Source organism: Lolium rigidum, chromosome 2 (assembly GCF_022539505.1).
Source record: "Lolium rigidum isolate FL_2022 chromosome 2, APGP_CSIRO_Lrig_0.1, whole genome shotgun sequence".
In the NCBI taxonomy this organism is placed as follows: domain Eukaryota; kingdom Viridiplantae; phylum Streptophyta; class Magnoliopsida; order Poales; family Poaceae; genus Lolium; species Lolium rigidum.
In genome coordinates, this window is record NC_061509.1 from 156,552,918 (window position 1) to 156,572,615 (window position 19,698).

Consider the following 19,698-nt stretch of genomic DNA (forward strand, 5'->3'; position numbering starts at 1 on the left):
CGTCCTCTTGCACTGGTGAGACACAACCACCATCTCCTCATCAGCATCCTATGCGGCGTCGAGCCGCTAATGCCTCCGCCTCATCGCCCACCGTCGCCACCGCTCAACCGGCCATCATCACCGTCTCGCCGCCGCCGTAATCTCTGGGATAATCACCAAAGAAACAAAAGGATTAGCACCAATGGTCTGAGGTAGGGTGGGGAAAAAAATCAAAAATGCTGCAAGGCATCAAGCATGGCTTATGGAAGAGGAAGAGGAGATGGGCGGGCAGAAATAATCCTCTACAACCGAAACGGCAGGGAACATAAAGGACAGTGGACGCTCACCTTCTAGGCCATTAATCACACGAAGAAATGGCGGCACCATCATGGTCAATGAACAGCGGGGAGAGAAACGGAATATGGAGAGGGGCTGCCTTTTCTTTTTTCCTTTTGAGGGGCTGCCTATGGATATGGTGTCCATATCGAACGGAGGCCCGGTTAATAAATGGGCTATAAAAAAATCCGACGCTGCGTTAGGAGCATCTCGGCCCGAAGCACCAGAAAGCTTCTAATCCCAAGAGTAGCTGCCCATCAACGTTTGGCGGGCCGTGACCGTGCAGGTGACGGGAGAAAAATTTCTGAGGGCGTGCCGTCGGATGGCCGATGCATCACGAGCGTTAAACGTGTAGATCGGACGGCTGACGACACAAAATCACTGTGGTGGCTCCTAGCTAGTTACGTTATACTGATACTTAGTGATGGCTAGTGGACGCGTACACGATAAGTAGTTGCTTACACCCATGTAGTAGTTTTTGGAGGTACACCCTCATCGTGTTGTTTTATATTTTGAACTCTACCATGTAAGGGCATCTCCAATTGCGCGACCGTTTGCGTCCGGGCGGACCGGAAATGCACCTGGGGCGACGCATCATGTCCGAGACGTCCGCAGTGACGTAAACGCAGCGCAAATATGCGGCATGTTTTCCTCTCCGCGGTCGCGCCGAGCGTCCGCTCGCTTCCCGACGGACCCGCCTGGCAGTGACCCTGGCTCGATCGGCGCGAATTAAAGCACAGCAACTGCTGGGGAGGTCAACCGCCGGAGTGGCAACCGCGCCGATCAACCCGCTAACTGCCGGATTGGAGCGCCGAACCGCCGCGGAAGAGCAACCACATGTCTCTTTGTTATACGCGCCGCCATTAATCCCCGCTGAATATAACCCATGCGCCTGTTATAATTCACGTCCAACCGGCTGTCATTCTTCTTCTTCTTCTCCAACACCGGCTAGCCACCATGAGCAACTTGTCGTTGCAGTCGAACACGGACAACGAGTGCAAGCCGCCGGGATGGCGGCATTGGAGGGATAGGGATGCGACGCCCAGCGACCCTAGCTCCCCGCCGAGGGAGTTCGAGGAGGAGGGAGGCGCCGTTGGCATCGACGGCCAGGAGGAGGAGGACTCCGATGCCAAGTGGGCACGGCTGGAGGCGCTGGAGGCGGCGAACAACGCGGCGGCGGCAAGGAAGGAGGGCGCAGGCGGAGCATCATCGTCCGTTCGCCGACGACGACGACGAAGACCCCACTGACCAGTCGTTCGACTGGAACTCAAGCTCGACGGACACGTCGTCCAACAGTTCCTCTTTGGAAGAGAAGGTGACAAGCAGGAGGCGCGTCCGTGAGGACGACGATGCGGGGCCTTCTAACAAGAAGGTCAAGAATTAGTTAATAATTTGTTTGTTTTCAAATTTGTTCTCTAGTTCGTATGTTAAATATGTTTGAACTTGTTCGATTCGAGAATTAGTTTATAATCAGTACAACGCATTTGAACTTGCTTTAAATATTCGTTACAACCAATGTAGAAATTGGAGAGTTCTTCAAAAAAGGAAAAGAAGAATCATGAAAACAAAACTGTGGGTGTCCAAAATGCGTCGGACCGCTGGGTACCTGATGGCGTGTATTTCACACGTTCGTTGGGCAACCCCAAGAGGAAGGTATGATGCGCACAGCAGCAAGTTTTCCCTCAGAAAGAAACCAAGGTTTATCGAACCAGGAGGAGCCAAGAAGCACGTTGAAGGTTGATGGCGGCGGGATGTAGTGCGGCGCAACACCAGAGATTTCGGCGCCAACGTGGAACCTGCACAACACAACCAAAGTACTTTGCCCCAACGAAACAGTGAGGTTGTCAATCTCACCGGCTTGCTGTAACAAAGGATTAACCGTATTGTGTGGAAGATGATTGTTTGCGAGAGAAAACAGTAAAAACAAGTATTGCGATAGATTGTATTTCGAGTAAAGAGAATTGGACCGGGGTCCACAGTTCACTAGAGGTGTCTCTCCCATAAGACGAACAGCATGTTGGGTGAACAAATTACAGTTGGGCAATTGACAAATAAAGAGAGCATGACAATGCACATACATATCATGATGAGTATAGTGAGATTTAATTGGGCATTACGACAAAGTACATAGACCGCCATCCAACTGCATCTATGCCTAAAAAGTCCACCTTCAGGTTATCATCCGAACCCCCTCCAGTATTAAGTTGCAAAGCAACAAACAATTGCATTAAGTATGGTGCGTAATGTAACTAGTGACTACATCCTTGAACATAGCACTAATGTTTTATCCCTAGTGGCAACAGCACAACACAACCTTAGAACTTTCTGTCACTGTCCCGGTGTCAATGCGGGCATGAACCCACTATCGAGCATAAGTACTCCCTCTTGGAGTTAAAAGCATCTACTTGGCCGAGCATCTACTAGTAACGGAGAGCATGCAAGATCATAAATAACACATAAGCATAACTTCGATAATCAACATAACAAGTATTCTCTATTCATCGGATCCCAACAAACGCAACATATAGAATTACATATAGATGATCTTGATCATGATAGGCAGCTCACAAGATCCGACAATGATAGCACAATGGGGAGAAGACAACCATCTAGCTACTGCTATGGACCCATAGTCCAGGGGTAGACTACTCACTCATCACTCCGGAGGCGACAATGGCGGTGTAGAGTCCTCCGGGAGATGATTCCCCTCTCCGGCAGGGTGCCGGAGGCGATCTCCTGGATCCCCCGAGATGGGATCGGCGGCGACGGCGTCTCAGTAAGGTTTTCCGTATCGTGGCTCTCGGTACTGGGGGTTTCGTCACGGAGGCTTTAAGTAGGCGGAAGGGCAAGTCGAGAGGGGGCACAGGGGCCCCAGATGACAGGGCGCGCGGCCAAGGGGGGCCGCGCCGCCCTAGGGTTTGGCTCCCCTGTGGCCCCACTTCGTTTCGTCTTCGGTCTTCTGGAAGCTTCGTGAGAAAATAGGCCTCTGGGCTTTTATTTCGTCCAATTCCGAGAATATTTCTTTACTAGGATTTCTGAAACCAAAAACAGCGAGAACAAAGAATCGGCACTTCGGCATCTTGTTAATAGGTTAGTTCCGGAAAATGCACGAATATGACATAAAGTGTGCATAAAACATGTAGATAACATCAATAATGTAGCATGGAACACAAGAAATTATCGATACGTTGGAGACGTATCAGCATCCCCGATGCAAACGGACAATTTGCGCCTCGCGGTCATTTCGCGTCCGCCAGACGACGCAAACGGACGCTCGCGGATAATTTAGGCGTCCAAAATGCATCACCCCGTTGGAGATGCCGTAAGATTGCTCATCGTTGTAAGATCTTTAAGAAAAATGAAGACTTGACAAGCAACTCCATACCACTAAACATCCTTAAATTTCACGAGGCATGCAATGAAGGCACAGGCTTTTTCTGAACCTGCCCGATCGACCGTCGACGTCTACCGAGGTGGCGAGCTGCGAATGTAGGGGTGGAATCGAGCCGAGCTGAGCCGGCTCGAGGCTCGGCTCGTGAAGGCTCAAGGAAAATCGAGCCGAGCCAGGTGATACGTCTCCAACATACCTATAATTTCTGATGTTCCATGCTTGTTTTATGACAATACTTACATGTTTTGCTTGTACTTTATAATGTTTTTATGCATTTTCCGGAACTAACCTATTAACAAGATGCCACAGTGCCAGTTCCTGTTTTCTGCTGTTTTTGGTTCCAGAAAGGTTGTTCGGGCAATATTCTCGGAATTAGACGAAATCAACGCCAAAGATCTTATTTTTTCCGGGAGGCTCCAAAACACCGAAGGGGAGTCGGAGGAGAGCCAGGGGGCCACCACACATGTGGGCCGCACGGGCCACACCCTGGCCGCGCCGGCCTGGTGTGGGGCCACCCTGTCGCCCCTCCTGCGCCGCCTCTTCGCCTATTTAAGCCCTTTCGACCTAAAAACGCAGTACCTTTTGACGAAACTCCAGAAAGACTCCAGGAGCGCTGCCACCACGCGAAACTCCAATTCGGGGGACAGAAGTCTCTGTTCCGGCACCCTGCCGGGACGGGGAAGTGCCCCCGGAAGCCATCTCCATCGACGCCATCGCCTCCATCATGCTCCGTGAGTAGTTCCCCCATGGACTACGGGTTCTAGCTGTAGCTAGTTGGTATCATCTCTCCCATGTACTTCAGTACAATGATCTCATGAGCTGCCTTACATGATTGAGATTCATCTGATGTAATTGGTGTTGTGTTTGTCAGGATCCGATGGATTGTTACGTTATGATTGTCTATCTACAAAGTTTATGAAGTTATTGTTGCTGCAATCTTGTTGTGTTTAATGCTTGTCACTAGCGCCCGAGTGGCATGATCTTAGATTTAAGCTCTATACTTATTGCTTAGATTGTATCTACAAGTTGTATGCACATGTCTATGTCCGGAACCAAAGGCCCCAAAGTGACAGAAATTGGGACAACTGGAGGGAAAGGCTTAGATATGAGGATCACATGTTTTCACGGAGTGTTAATGCTTTGCTCCGGTGCTCTATTAAAAGGAGTGCCTTAATTTCCAGTAGATTCCCTAGAGGCCCGACTGCCACCGGCTGGTAGGACAAAAGATGTTGTGCAAGATTCTCATTGCGAGCACGTACGACTATTATTGGAAAACATGCCTACATGATTAATGATCTTGATGTTCTGTCTTAATGCTATTTCAATCCTATCAATTGCACGACTGTAATTTGTTCACCCAACACTTGTTATTGGAGAGTTGCCACTAGTGTAGATAGCTGGGAACCCCGGTCCATCTTTCATCATCATATACTCGTTCTACATGTCATTGGAAGTAGTATCAACTATTTTCCGGTGCCATTGCTCTCATATTACTATTACTCACTGTCGTGTTACTCGTTACTACTGCTCTCATATCACTGCTACTTTTACATCACCCCTGTTGCTAGTGCTTTTCCAGGTGCGAGCTGAATTGACAACTCGGTTGTTAAGGCTTATAAGTATTCTTTACCTCCCCTTGTGTCGAATCAATAAATTTGGGTTTTACTTCCCTCGAAGACTGCCGCGATCCCCTATACTTGTGGGTTATCAAGACTGTTTTACGGCGCCGTTGCCGGGGAGGCATAGCTCTACTCATAAGTTCACCTGGGGAGTACACTCTACCTCTCTCTCTGTTTTATTTTATTTTGTTTTGCTTAGTTTACTTTTGTCTAGTATATTTGTGCTTAGTTTATTTCTGTCTAGTATTATTTTGCTTAGTTTACTTTCGCCTAGTTTGTTTTTATTTCGTTTTATTTTCCTCATATACCCAAAAATCCATAAAAATTTGAAAAACCTAAAAATTAAAAAACTGCTATTATGGGAGAACCCATAACCAACTTGGAGCTTATAGAATATTATAATAATTATAGAGAATCAAGAGCGGGAAAAGTGATGAGTGCTGTGGTAGAAAAATTGAATACAATTGCTAAAATCTTGCTTAAACGCCATGATATAAACTGTTGCTCTCAACAGAACACTAAACATCTTAAATTTCAATGTGGCTTTAGTGAGGAATTTTCAATTAAGAACTATAATTGGAATAGCTATATTCATTTTGGGTTTGAAGAGGTAGAACAATTTATCATATTTATGGGAGCCTCTGAGATAGAATCCTTCATGGTTAAAAATTATGAAACTTGTGTTGTTTGTAAGGACCTTAAAGATTATGTCTCTTCTATCCTTAAATTTTGCAATGAAAGTTACACTGATAATTATTATATCATTGATTATAAAGAGAGACTCATTAATGCACAAGAATGCACTCACAATTTGCAGGGATGATACGTCTCCGACGTATCGATAATTTCTTATGTTCCATGCCACATTATTGATGATATCTACATGTTTTATGCACACTTTATGTCATATTCGTGCATTTTCTGGAACTAACCTATTAACAAGATGCCGAAGAGCCGGTTGTTGTTTTCTCGCTGTTTTTGGTTTCAGAAATCCTAGTAACGAAATATTCTCGGAATTGGACGAAATCAACGCCCAGGGTCCTATTTTGCCACGAAGCTTCCGGAAGACCGAAGAGGAGTTGAAGTGGGGCCACGAGGCGCCGCCACCATAGGGCGGCCCAGGCCCTGGCCGCGCCGACCTATGGCGTGGAGCCCTCGTGTGCCCCCCCGCGTTGCCCTTCCGCCTACTTAAAGCCTCCGTCGCGAAACCCCCAGTACCGAGAGCCACGATACGAAAAACCTTCCAGAGACGCCGCCGCCGCCAATCCCATCTCGGGGGATTCTGGAGATCTCCTCCGGCACCCTGCCGGAGAGGGGATTCATCTCCCGGAGGACTCTTCACCGCCATGGTCGCCTCCGGAGTGATGAGTGAGTAGTTCACCCTTGGACTATGGGTCCATAGCAGTAGCTAGATGGTTGTCTTCTCCTCATTGTGCTTCATTGTTGGATCTTGTGAGCTGCCTAACATGATCAAGATCATCTATCCGTAATGCTATATGTTGTGTTTGTCGGGATCCGATGGATAGAGAATACCATGTTATGTTAATTATCAAGTTATTACCTATGTGTTGTTTATGATCTTGCATGCTCTCCGTTATTAGTAGAGGCTCTGGCCAAGTTGATGCTAGTAACTCCAAGAGGGAGTATTTATGCTCGATAGTGGGTTCATGTCTCCGTGAACTGCGGGAGTGACGAAACCCCTAAGGTTATGGATGTGCTCGTTGCCACTAGGGATAAAACATTGATGCTATGTCCGAGGATGTAGTTATTGATTACATTACGCGCAATACTTAATGCAATTGTCTGTTGTTTTGCAACTTAATACTGGAGGGGGTTCGGATGATAACCTGAAGGTGGACTTTTTAGGCATAGATGCAGTTGGATAGTGGTCTATGTACTTTGTCGAATGCCCAATTAAATCTCACTATACTTATCATGACATGTATGTGCATTGTTATGTTCTCTCTATTTGTCAATTGCCCGACTGTAATTTGTTCACCCAACATGTTTTTATCTTATGGGAGAGACACCTCTAGTGAACTGTGGACCCCGGTCCATTCTTTTATACTGAAATACAAATCTGCTGCAATACTTGTTCTTTACTTATTTCTTGCAAACAATCATCTTCCACACAATACGGTTAATCCTTCGTTACAGCAAGCCGGTGAGATTGACAACCTCACTCGTTTCGTTGGGGCAAAGTATTTTGGTTGTGTTGTGCAGGTTCCACGTTGGCGCCGGAATCTCCGGTGTTGCACCGCACTACATCCCGCCGCCATCAACCTTCAACGTGCTTCTTGACTCCTACTTGGTTCGATTAAACCTTGGTTTCTTACTGAGGAAACTTGCCGCTGTGCGCATCACACCTTCCTCTTGGGGTTCCCAACGGACGTGTCAATTACACGCATCAAGCAAATTTACGGCGCCGTTGCCGGGGAGATCAAGACACGCTGCAAGGGGAGTCCCCACTTCCCAATCTCTTTACTTTGTTTTTGTCTTGCTTTATTTCATTTACTACTTTGTTTGCTGCATTATATCAAAACACAAAAAAATTAGTTGCTAGCTTTACTTTATTTACTATTTTGTTTGCTATATCAAAAACACAAAAAATTAGTTTACTTGCATTTATTTTATCTAGTTTGTTTTATTTACTACTGCTAAAATGGCCACCCCTGAAAATACTAAGTTGTGTGACTTCACTAGCACAAATAATAATGATTTCTTATGCACACCTATTGCTCCACCTCGCTACTACAGCAGAATTCTTTGACATTAAACCTCGCTTTATTGAATCTTGTTATGCGAGAGCAATTTTCTGGTGTTAGTTCTGATGATGCTGCTGCCCATCTTAATAATTTTGTTGAATTGTGTGAAATGCAAAAGTATAAAGATGTAGATGGTGACATCATTAAATTAAAATTGTTTCCTTTCTCATTAAAAGGAAAAGCTAAAGATTGGTTGCTATCTCTGCCTAAGAATAGTATTGATTCCTGGACTAAATGCAAGGATGCTTTTATTGGTAGATATTATCCCCCTGCTAAAATTATATCTTTGAGTAGTAGCATAATGAATTTTAAACAATTAGATAATGAACATGTTGCTCAAGCTTGGGAAAGAATGAAATCTTTGGTTAAAAATTGCCCAACCCATGGACTGACTACTTGGATGATCATCCAAACCTTCTATGCAGGACTAAATTTTTCTTCGCGGAATTTATTGGATTCAGCTGCTGGAGGTACCTTTATGTCCATCACTCTTGGTGAAGCAACAAAGCTCCTTGATAATATGATGGTTAATTACTCTGAATGGCACACGGAAAGAGCTCCACAAGGTAAGAAGGTAAATTCCGTTGAAGAATCCTCTTCCTTGAATGATAAGATTGATGCTATTATGTCTATGCTTGTGAATGATAGGACTAATGTTGATCCTAATAATGTTCCGTTAGCTTCATTGGTTGCCCAAGAAGAACATGTTGATGTAAACTTCATTAAAAATAATAATTTCAACAACAATGCTTATCGGAACAATTCTAGTAATAACTATAGGCCATATCCTTATAATAATGGTAACGGTTATGCTAATTCTTATGGGAATTCTTACAATAATAATAGGAACACACCCCCTGGTCTTGAAGCTATGCTTAAAGAATTTATTAGTACACAAACTGCCTTTAACAAATCTGTTGAGAAAAAGCTCAATAAAATTGATATTCTTGCTTCTAAGGTTGATAGTCTTGCTTCTGATGTTGATCTTTTGAAATCGAAAGTTATGCCTAATAGGGATATTGAAAATAAAATTGTTACTACAGCAAATGCCATCCAAGTTAGAATTAATGAGAATATAAGATTAATGGCTGAACTAGCGTGCTAGGTGGGATAGAGAAGAAAATAAAAAACTAGCTAAAGAGAAAAATGTAGCTAAAGTTTGGACTATTACCACCACTAGCAATGCTAATGATTCACATGTTGCTGCACCTCCTACTATTAGTGGTAAAATAATTGGTGTTGGCAATGTTTCTACTCCTAGTGTAAAGCGCGCAAAATTATCTGAAACTGCTAAAACTGCTGAAATTGCTTGTGATAAAACTGCTGAAATTTTTTCCAACCTTGGGGATGATAATCCCATTGCTTTAGATTGTAATGATTTAGATTTTGATGATTGCCACATCTCTGAAGTTATAAAGTTCTTACAAAAACTTGCTAAAAGTCCTAATGCTAGCGCTGTAAATTTAGCTTTCACAAAACATATTACAAATGCTCTCATAAAAGCTAGAAAAGAGAAACTAAAACTTGAAACTTCTATTCCTAGAAAGCTAGAGGATGGTTGGGAGCCCATCATTAAAATGAGGGTCAAAGATTTTGATTGTAATGCTTTATGTGATCTTGGTGCAAGTATTTCTGTTATGCCTAAAAAAGTCTATGATATGCTTGACTTGCCACCATTGAAAAATTGTTATTTGGACGTTAATCTCGCTGATAATGCTAAAAAGAAACCTTTGGCGAGAATTTATAATGTTCATATTATGGTTAACAATAACCTTGTCCCCGTTGATTTTGTTGTCTTGGATATTGAATGCAATGCATCTTGCCCCATTATATTGGGAAGACCTTTTCTTCGAACCGTTGGTGCTACTATCATATGAAGGAAGGTAATATTAAATATCAATTTCCTCTCAAGAAAGGTATGGAACACTTCCCTAGAAAGAGAATGAAGTTACCTTATGACTCAATTATTAGAAAAAATTATGATGTTGATGCTTCATCTCTTGATGTTACTTGATATACACTTTATGCGCCTAGCTGAAAGGCGTTAAAGAAAAGCGCTTATGGGAGACAACCCATGTTTTTACTAAAGTATTTTTGTTTTGAATTTGAGTCTTGGAAGTTGTTTACTACTGTAGCAACCTCTCCTTATCTTAGTTTTGAGTTTTTTTGTGCCAAGTAAAGTCTTTGATAGTAAAGTGAATACTAGATTTGGATTACTGCGCAGAAACAGATTTCTTTGCTGTCACGAATATGGGTCTAATTCTCTGTAGGTAACTCAGAAAATTAAGCCAATTTACGTGAGTGATCCTCAGATACGTACGCAACTTTCATTCAATTTGGGCATTTTCATTTGAGCAAGTCTGGTGCCCTAATAAAATCCATCTTTACGGACTGTTCTGTTTTGACAGATTCTGCCTTTTATTTCGCATTGCCTCTTTTGCTATGTTGGATGAATTTATTTGATCCATTAATGTCCGAGTAGCTTTATGCAATGTCCAGAAGTGTTAAGAATGATTGTGTCACCTCTGAACATGTTAATTTTTATTGTGCACTAACCCTCTAATGAGTTGTTTCGAGTTTGGTGTGGAGGAAGTTTTCAAGGATCAAGAGAGGAGTATGATGCAATATGATCAAGGAGAGTGAAAGCTCTAAGCTTGGGGATGCCCCGGTGGTTCACCCCTGCATATTCTAAGAAGACTCAAGCGTCTAAACTTGGGGATGCCCAAGGCATCCCCTTCTTCATCGACAACATTATCAGGTTCCTCCCCTGAAACTATATTTTTATTCCGTCACATCTTATGCACTTTGCTTGGAGCGTCGGTTTGTTTTGTTTTTGTTTTGTTTGAATAAAATGGATCCTAGCATTCACTTTGTGGATAGAGACACGCTCCTCTGTAGCATATGGACAAGTATGTCCTTAGGCTCTACTCATAGTATTCATGGCGAAGTTTCTTCTTCGTTAAATTGTTATATGGTTGGAATTGGAAAATGCTACATGTAGTAATTCTAAAATGTCTTGGATAATTTGATACTTGGCAATTGTTGTGCTCATGTTTAAGCTCTTGCATCATATACTTTGCACCCATTAATGAAGAAACACTTAGAGCTTGCTAATTTGGTTTGCATATTTGGTTTCTCTAGAGTCTAGATAATTTCTAGTATTGAGTTTTGAACAACAAGGAAGACGGTGTAGAGTCTTATAATGTTTTCAATATGTCTTTTATGTGAGTTTTGCTGCACCGTTCATCCTTGTGTTTGTTTCAAATAACCTTGCTAGCCTAAACCTTGTATCGAGAGGGAATACTTCTCATGCATCCAAAATCCTTGAGCCAACCACTATGCCATTTGTGTCCACCATACCTACCTACTACATGGTATTTCTCCGCCATTCCAAAGTAAATTGCTTGAGTGCTACCTTTAAAATTCCATCATTCACCTGCAATATATAGCTCATGGGACAAATAGCTTAAAAACTATTGTGGTATTGAATATGTACTTATGCACTTTATCTCTTATTAAGTTGCTTGTTGTGCGATAACCATGTTTCTGGAGACGCCATCAACTATTCTTTGTTGAATATCATGTGAGTTGCTATGCATGTCCGTCTTGTCTGAAGTAAGAGAGATCTACCACCTTAATGGTTGGAGCATACATATTGTTAGAGAAGAACATTGGGCCGCTAACTAAAGCCATGAATCATGGTGGAAGTTTCAGTTTTGGACATATATCCTCAATCTCATATGAGAATAATAATTGTTGCCACATGCTTATGCATTAATGTCCTCATTAGTGGAATCCTCATTAGTGGAATCCTCTTTAATAATATCACTAGAGTAGCACATAGATTAATAGCGATACAAAGCTCATGATCACATAAAGATCACATGGGAGAGAGAGATGAACCACATAGCTACCGGTAGAGCCCTCAGCCTCGGGGGAGAACTACTCCCTCCTCATCATAGGAGACAGCAGCGGCGATGAAGATGGCGGTGGAGTCGATGGAGATGGCTTCCGGGGGCAATTCCCCATCCCGACGGCGTGCCGGAATAGAGACTTCTGTCCCTCGAATTGGAGTTTCGCGATGGCGGCGGCGCTGGAACTTTTCTCGTATCGTGGCTTATTGTCTAGGGTTTTTCGCGACCGGGCTTTTAAGTAGGCGGAGAGGCAGACTCGGAGGCGGTCTGGGGGACCCACACGCCAGGGCGGCGCGGCCAGGGGGGCACCTGCGCCAGCCTATGGTGTGGGGCCACCTTGGCTCCCCTCTGGTCCCTCTTCGGTGCTCTGGAAGCTTCCGGGAAATATAAGATGCTGGGCGTTGATTTCGTCCGATTCCGAGAATATTTCCTTTGTAGGATTTCTGAAACCAAAAATAGCAGAAAACAGGAACTGACACTTCGGCATCTTGTTAATAGGTTAGTTCCGGAAAACGCATAATAATGACATAAAATGTGAGCAAAACATGTAGGTATTGTCATAAAACAAGCATGGAACATCAGAAATTATAGATACGTTTGCGACATATCAAGGCGCAAATGACTGCTTAAATGAAGCTAAACATTTAGACTTGGTCATAGTTCTAGGTGTATGGTAAAATAAACAAAGATGTCGTCTGAAATTCCAATCTTAGGTCACTGAGCCAACCCAACATTTTCATACTAGATTCGCCGCCGCCTCCTCATCATTCTAAGAAGACACTTCCAATTCTAACCTATAAGGGGTGCTAGCCTACCCGGCTGTTGAGGCCATCCTCACGGGGCGCTCAATCTGGACCATCCAATTCAGTCCGAACAGTGAAATTTACCTCCCACTTTTCACCACAGCCGTCGGATACTGTGATTTCTTTTTTCACCTGTCGCTTGTTTGGATGCGTGACTGACGACTGGCCCAAGCGTGTGCGGGTCAGGAGAACAAAGCCAGCGGTGGGTGCTTGTCTGCGTAGCCCTTCCTTTTCCTGTGTGCGTGGGCGCAGAAGGTGAAACCCTAGATCGGTAAAATCAGTCCCCGCCTCCAATCGACCACATCCACTCCTCCCCCAATCCCCGTCTCCTCTCCTCCGGCCCCAATCAGCCGCCTCTCTCATTTTCTCTCCCTCCGGCACCCTCCTCCAGCTATCCAAATTGGAGCAACTGTGACACGTGCATGGGAGGAGGAGGCGCTACAGGCTGGTGCAGGAGGTGGCGGCCGTGGGGTGGGGTGGGGTGGGGGGGCTGTAGCCGCTGTTGGTGGACGATGGTGGCCTCAACTGAAGAAGTTGTGTGCCCTCTTCACTCCCCCACCGGCCCTCACCCCTCTCGTCTTCTTCCCGACTAAAATGGTGCCAGAAGGTCAGTACTTCAGTTACCCTTGAACCCAATCTTGACCCCCTTCTCCATGGCAGATTTACCTCACCCTTGGCCTTTTTAGTCGGTCATGTGCTTGCACGTGTGTATTATTTGCTAGATCTGAAGTATTATCCACCAAATCATCTGGTATAATTTGTGTTTTTTTGGGGGGGTCTGATAGTTTATTGTTGCAGCTCGTCGCCTCTGCCTTTTCTTTCTCCCTCCGGCTGTGGCACCATTCGTCTCTCAGAGAAATGCAGGAGAACATGTTGGACCAAGGAGGAGGGGTGGCCCCGGTGTGGGAGTTTGTGATGCATCCAGTGTAGCATGGTGGCTCTGGCTGAGGTGATTTTTTCATTTTTTATCTTGCCTTTCACTTCGTTTTCTTTCAGTTTAAATATATCCAATAATCATTTTCTTCTCCACGCAGGAATGACTGTCTTTCCTTGTAGAAATAGGAAGGCAACAATGAGGAAATTAGCCAATGAACTGGTTGATAAATGGGTATTTCCGTGTTCTTTATAGAAGGCAATTCTTAAGCTTGCTGATGCGCACATTGATATTTTGTATGGGAGATATGGTGAGTGCGAAGTAATGTGCAGTGATTTCCCGAGGTCGTGTGTGCTTGTTTTGTTCTGATGCCCCTGAAATGATGTAACTGTGCAGGTTTCCGATGGCGTTGTCCAAGAACAAGCAGCTCGAAAAGGTAACTAAGACAAAACAAACTCTCATCTTAGTGCAGTATCGTGTTTTGGTTTTCTGGTTGACCCATCGATAAGGTTGTAGAGGGGTGTTCATGAACATAAGCTTCCTGATGCGCACATTGATGAATATACTTGACTGATTGGTGGAGGTTGATTTTCTGGTTAATTTGGTGCATGGGTTATCTAATATTGAAATATCTATGTAGGGACATTTGCTAAATGTAGACATATTTATTTAGAGATATTTGCTGAATGTATTATTTGCTCCTGATTCATGTTTATATTTTCCCCCATTATCGTACTTTCATGTTTTGACAGTGGCTGGTAGGCTTTGGTGATCTTTTGTTCGGTGTACTTTGTTCTTGTGTCTTGGTTTTAGTCATTGAAGCTTGCTTTCAGTCTCGAAGCTTGATTTACATTGATAGGCTTCATCTGATATCTTGACAGGTTTACTTTGTTTTGATGTAGGGAGGATTTTGTTACCCTAATGCAGATGATCCCTGGCTTCTGAAACTTTATTATACGAACCGTGTTGGAGCTGCAGAGACATGAGGTACCAAATAAATATGAAAGCACTACATAAAGGATCAAGATAGTTATGACCCAGCTTTTTGTTTTCTTCTTAGGATTTCTCTAGGAAAATTGTTCATGTTTAATCTGATCAGCTCTTTGAAGAATTGTTCCTGTTTACTTGATAACATTATTTGATAATGTTGCTAAGCTCCTCTTTGCACTCAATGCAGATATAAAAGGTCATGCAGTGCACCTTTGTTAATAGATATGATTTTGTAGAATTCATTAACATGCCTTTTAGTTTCACTGACAAATGATCATCCATCTTGTCACCTATAAATGTGAGTGCTAATTTCTAAAGCTCATTCTTATTATAGTCTGATATGAGAGTGGAATTAGTGGATAATGTTTCTAAGGTCTTGTTCGTACTCAATGCAGATATAAAAGGGTCCTATAGTGCACCTCGGTTAATATGTATGATTTTCGTAGAATTTGTTAATATGCTTTCTAATATATAGTTGAAGCATACTAAGAAATAGATTTCATAGATGATGCCAACCTGACATATCATTATACAGTAGGAAGTAAGATATTTACTTTTCCGTGGATTCCTTTCCTCTCCTTTTATATTCAAATATGTGTTATCAATGCCTAGAAGGAAGTAAGATGCTTGTTAATATTCACTTGTGTGGCATCAATTTGCTCAGAATGCTGCCGTTGCATTGCTATCATCCAAGAATCGCATGTCATAACTTTTTACTAGAACTAGAATGTGTTTTGTCATGAGCCGTTTTATTCTTTCAGTGGTAGACTCGGCTTGTTTTAGCCACTTTTAATTGATTCTAATTACGCTTGCCATTTTTGTGTGTACCAGCTGCCTCTTGGAGCCGCATACAGTCTATTCGGGTGTGTACTTACCTGCAGTATGTATGGCAGTTGGAGCAGCTTGCCAATTAGTACCATGAAAGGTAATATACCTCTCCACCTCTATGTATCATGGATATCATTGTTGGGTGAGAAATGCTAGAGCTTACCACCGTTCTGTTGTGCTAGAGCTTAGCACCGTTCTGTTGTGCTAGATGTTTGGTGTTTCTCTTTAATAAGAAACTATTTCTCAGGAAGCGGAATGCAACTATGTTGCACCCCTCTTCCAGTTGGCAGGCATTCACGGTAAATCATGAGTGTACGCCCTTTTTGTGTATTTTAATTTATCCTGCATTTGGTTCAGTTGCTACATCCAGTAATGGACTGCAATTTAACCTGAGAGTTACACCGTCCTTGCTTAAAAATCATTACAGGCGACACTCATTTTTTTTTCATTTGTCTTTCCATTCTCCTTAAGAAGCTCTTTTAGTTTGTATGCCCGGTAGGCCTTAAAGATGATGTGATAATCTATTCCCGCGTAAACTATGGGGTTACTTGTTTCTTGATATCAGCTATGACTTGCATGAGCGAGAATACACTATTTTTACGTATTTTGATTTGTTGAGATTTTCAAGTCACCTTTATATTTCTGTAGTAATCTGATAATGTCTTAGGTTTCAGTTTGCACTTATTTTACAAAATTTTATTTGTTATACATGTTATCTTTATACATGAAAGATTGATTCTCCTTAAAAAATCTTATACTACCTCCGTTCCAAAAAAAGCTTCTCCCCTTTTCCCCAAAATGGATGTATCTATAACTAAAAGGTGTCTATGTACATCCGTATTTGGACAAAGTTGAGAAGCTTTTTTTAGGACGGAGGTAGTACATGATTTGAAGCTTTCAAAAACCTACTAAATTCTTGGACAACTAAACAAACATCAGCTCATTCAAACTTATGGTTACAGTATTGTCTTGCTTTTGCCTCGCGCCGGGGCGCACCGGGTCATCTATTAATCCTTGCCAAGCTCATTGTTGAGATATGTGCAGGTTCAAATTCTGAAAAGGGTTCAAGAGATTCATATTGATATGTCCCTCTCCACTTACTCCATTGCAAGAGCCATTATTGGGGACCAAGGCCGTTGGCCTCTCTCTCGCAAGGCAGGACCATGTCAATCGGTAGTGCTAATGGCTGGAGGAAGTAGTATTCTGGCTGGTGACTTATTGTCTTAATTTCATTGTTCAGTTGGTATTGTCTTCAGCCTTGAGAATCGTTGTGGGGGTTCTGATCTAAGTTGTGAAAGTTCGGTGGCTCACACATTTTTTTCTTTTTAGAGACAATGTGGACCTACTTAGTTGCCAACTCACTACTGAAACTGTTCTTGCATTGTATCTGAACGTAAACTTTGAGTGACCTTTTTGTGTGCAAACTTAACACACATAAATTTGCTCATTGTTTCGCGATGTATGTCACGGTGATCCTTGCATCTACTTTGCGGTGAAATCATGTTTATTAAATATTAGGGAATTATTTTTACTAGGGATAAAATTTAGTTGAGTAAAAGAGGAATAAAGAATGCAGTTTTCTGTTTGCTTTTCCCTTGAGAGGATGGACGATGGGGAAGAAACAAGCTAAATTGCGAATCAAGGAAGAGTGCAGATCAACCAGTAGGCCTTGGTGTTTCAGTATATTTAGTTGTTTTCTCTTTCTGTTTGGATGTGTGGATATCGAGTGTTTAGAGAACCGGCCCAATGCCTTGTGATTTACTTGTCGGCGTATTCTGCAGCTTCCTCAGCCAGCCTCGGGCACAACACTATCACCACACATTTAGGTCTTGTTTGGATATTGAGTTTCTAGGGATCTGGGTTTTTGTAAACAAACTTTCTGGTGTGGCAGCCTAAATCTTGCTTGGATCGGTTGAGGAATTTATGTATTTATGGTTATTGCTTATTTTGCTATAGATTTATTTATGTTATTGGCCTTTTCTAAGAGTAGATTGGTTGATGAACTGGCTTATTTATAGTTCTTAGCTTCAGTCTAACAAATAATACGAGCAACTATGCCTTTAATATACGTTTTCTTAACTGCTATTGATTATAAGAATGTTTCCTCATTGCTGTAGATTATTGTTTTGCTACATACTTATTGTTCTGTTTCCGCTGAAGCAAGACCTTTTGCTTGCTATTTTACAGAGGTAGACGATCAGATGGAACATGTACTGAATTTGAGCCCACGAAGGTATTTTTGCTATAATTTATTCTGGTGAGATCATGCGTCCATATTTCAATGGCTTCAGTTTTCGAAATTTAAGCCGACTGTCGAGAATATATGCACAAAGAACAGTCCATGATCATTCCCCTGACCCTCTATTCTTTCAGTTCATCTCTAGCGTCACGCCTACTGTCAATTCAGATTAAAGCATGGTACAGAAGTGCATAGTTCTAAAGAATGGGTAATGCAGTTACATCTACTTTTAGGCATTTTTTAATCGTATATGGTTGTTATGGTCCAAAGTTCTTCCCGTTGCTGGCTCTTCATAGTTCTGAATCAATCTTTATTTAATGTTTCCTTGGCATGCACACAGTCTCTGTAATTTTGTCTCCCCATAATGGATCCATTTTTGTTGTCAACTTACGAGTGGCATGTGCTTGTTTAATTAAAACTGATTCTCTGGTTCTTTTTACTCAGCTTGAAACAAATTTATATTTAGTTATGAACTACACAATGTAAATTTCTGTACAGGCTCAATGATTTGAACTACATAGTGTTAGCATATAGCTTGCTTATTTTGATGAATATTTACATAACCTGACTCAAAGTAAGTTTTCTTTTATATCTTAGTTGAATTCAGTATGTATGGTACCATCGATATCTTTTCTCACCGACTTGACGGGTTATTTATGATGATAAGCTGTCTTATACGATTCAAATTTACTGTTTTGCTATAAAATATATGTGCTGACATTTTTTCTTTTACTTGGCTGCTTTGCAGATGTTGAGCTCAGATTTTAATGTTTGGGTTTCGGTGGCAGGAGATTCTTGCACTGTCGGTGACAACAGCTGGCATTTGGTGATTAGTATTTTTTTTGCCTTTTATATTAATGTACTTGTAATTTATCTTCCGTAAATATTTATGATTCATGCTTGAGGGATGCACAAGTATATGAGCTATCAATCATGAAATGGGAACTAATTGTACTGTATAACAAACTTTTTCAGTACGGGTATTTGTTACACTATTGATTTGGATTTAAACAATGATGTTTTAGTGTAGTTATGGCGATCCGTGATCGCTATAGTTTTTAATTGCTATTCAATAGAAAATGTGACCTGATGCTTAATATTGCAGTGACTACGAGCAACAACTTGAGTAAGAGTGCCTGCTATGGCTGGTCCAGGATAGCCCCAAAAGAGCAGATCCATATGGCATGCACAAAAGTTATTGCCAAGTGACTGCTTGAGATCTTTTTTTTTTTTTTGTAAGGAGCTTTAACCTTCTAGGTAGCTCATTAGACTACTGTTTGCAATTGCCCAATAGTTTTGTACAGTGCTGTTGTCTAATCAATACCAAGCGCTACAAATTACATGACATTTTAATAGACTTCTGTCCCTCCTATGATATATTTATACTGCATCTATGATTGGTCGGGTTATTCCCTTCATGAAAATAAAATTCTCCTATTTGTGAATCCAACATCAACTGACGTGCACGAATGTATATGTTCGGTCTGACAATCTGCTATTGTGAGTGATAAATTTAAGTTCATGCTTAGACATTGCATTTGTACCGTCGAAACTCTAAGAACGTGTGTGATTCTGACACCGGCAAGGCAGAAACATGCCCTAAAACAAGATAAAAATTTTGGCTTAAATTCTGACGCTGCCACTTGCGCATTCAGTCAATGAAAACACATATAGCATCATACATGACTAACATAGCAATATGAATATATATAAAACCAACCAGCAAGCAAACAATAAACTCCCATATATTTCTTGAATAGATACCAATAATAGCAAGATGAAACATATGGCTTAAGATTTTTAAATAGAAGGCACCCAAGGCTTTAAAATAATAAAGTCCCATATATTTCTTGAATAGATACCAATAATAGCTTACAAATAAATGAAATTACAAGTAAACAACAGATAAAAGAGAAGATCCATATAGAAAGAGAAGAAAAGCCTGATAACAACGAAGCCC

At 42.0% G+C, this 19,698-nt stretch overlaps 1 long non-coding RNA gene across 14 annotated transcripts; it reads left to right on the plus strand.

Annotated features, from left to right (window-relative positions):
• Nucleotides 1–13,296: 13,296 nt before the first annotated feature.
• LOC124692482 lies at nt 13,297–19,136 on the plus strand. Of its 14 annotated transcripts, none has more exons than XR_006999533.1 (9): nt 13,297–13,414; nt 13,606–13,756; nt 13,842–14,117; nt 14,584–14,668; nt 15,503–15,641; nt 15,747–15,798; nt 16,544–17,756; nt 17,873–17,946; nt 18,487–19,136. It is a non-coding gene; the product is annotated as an uncharacterized LOC124692482 (long non-coding RNA). The 14 variants fall into 14 exon arrangements; XR_006999534.1 differs by having other exon boundaries at nt 15,503–15,596; XR_006999527.1 differs by having other exon boundaries at nt 15,503–17,756; nt 18,487–18,564; nt 18,844–19,136.
• Nucleotides 19,137–19,698: the final 562 nt, after the last annotated feature.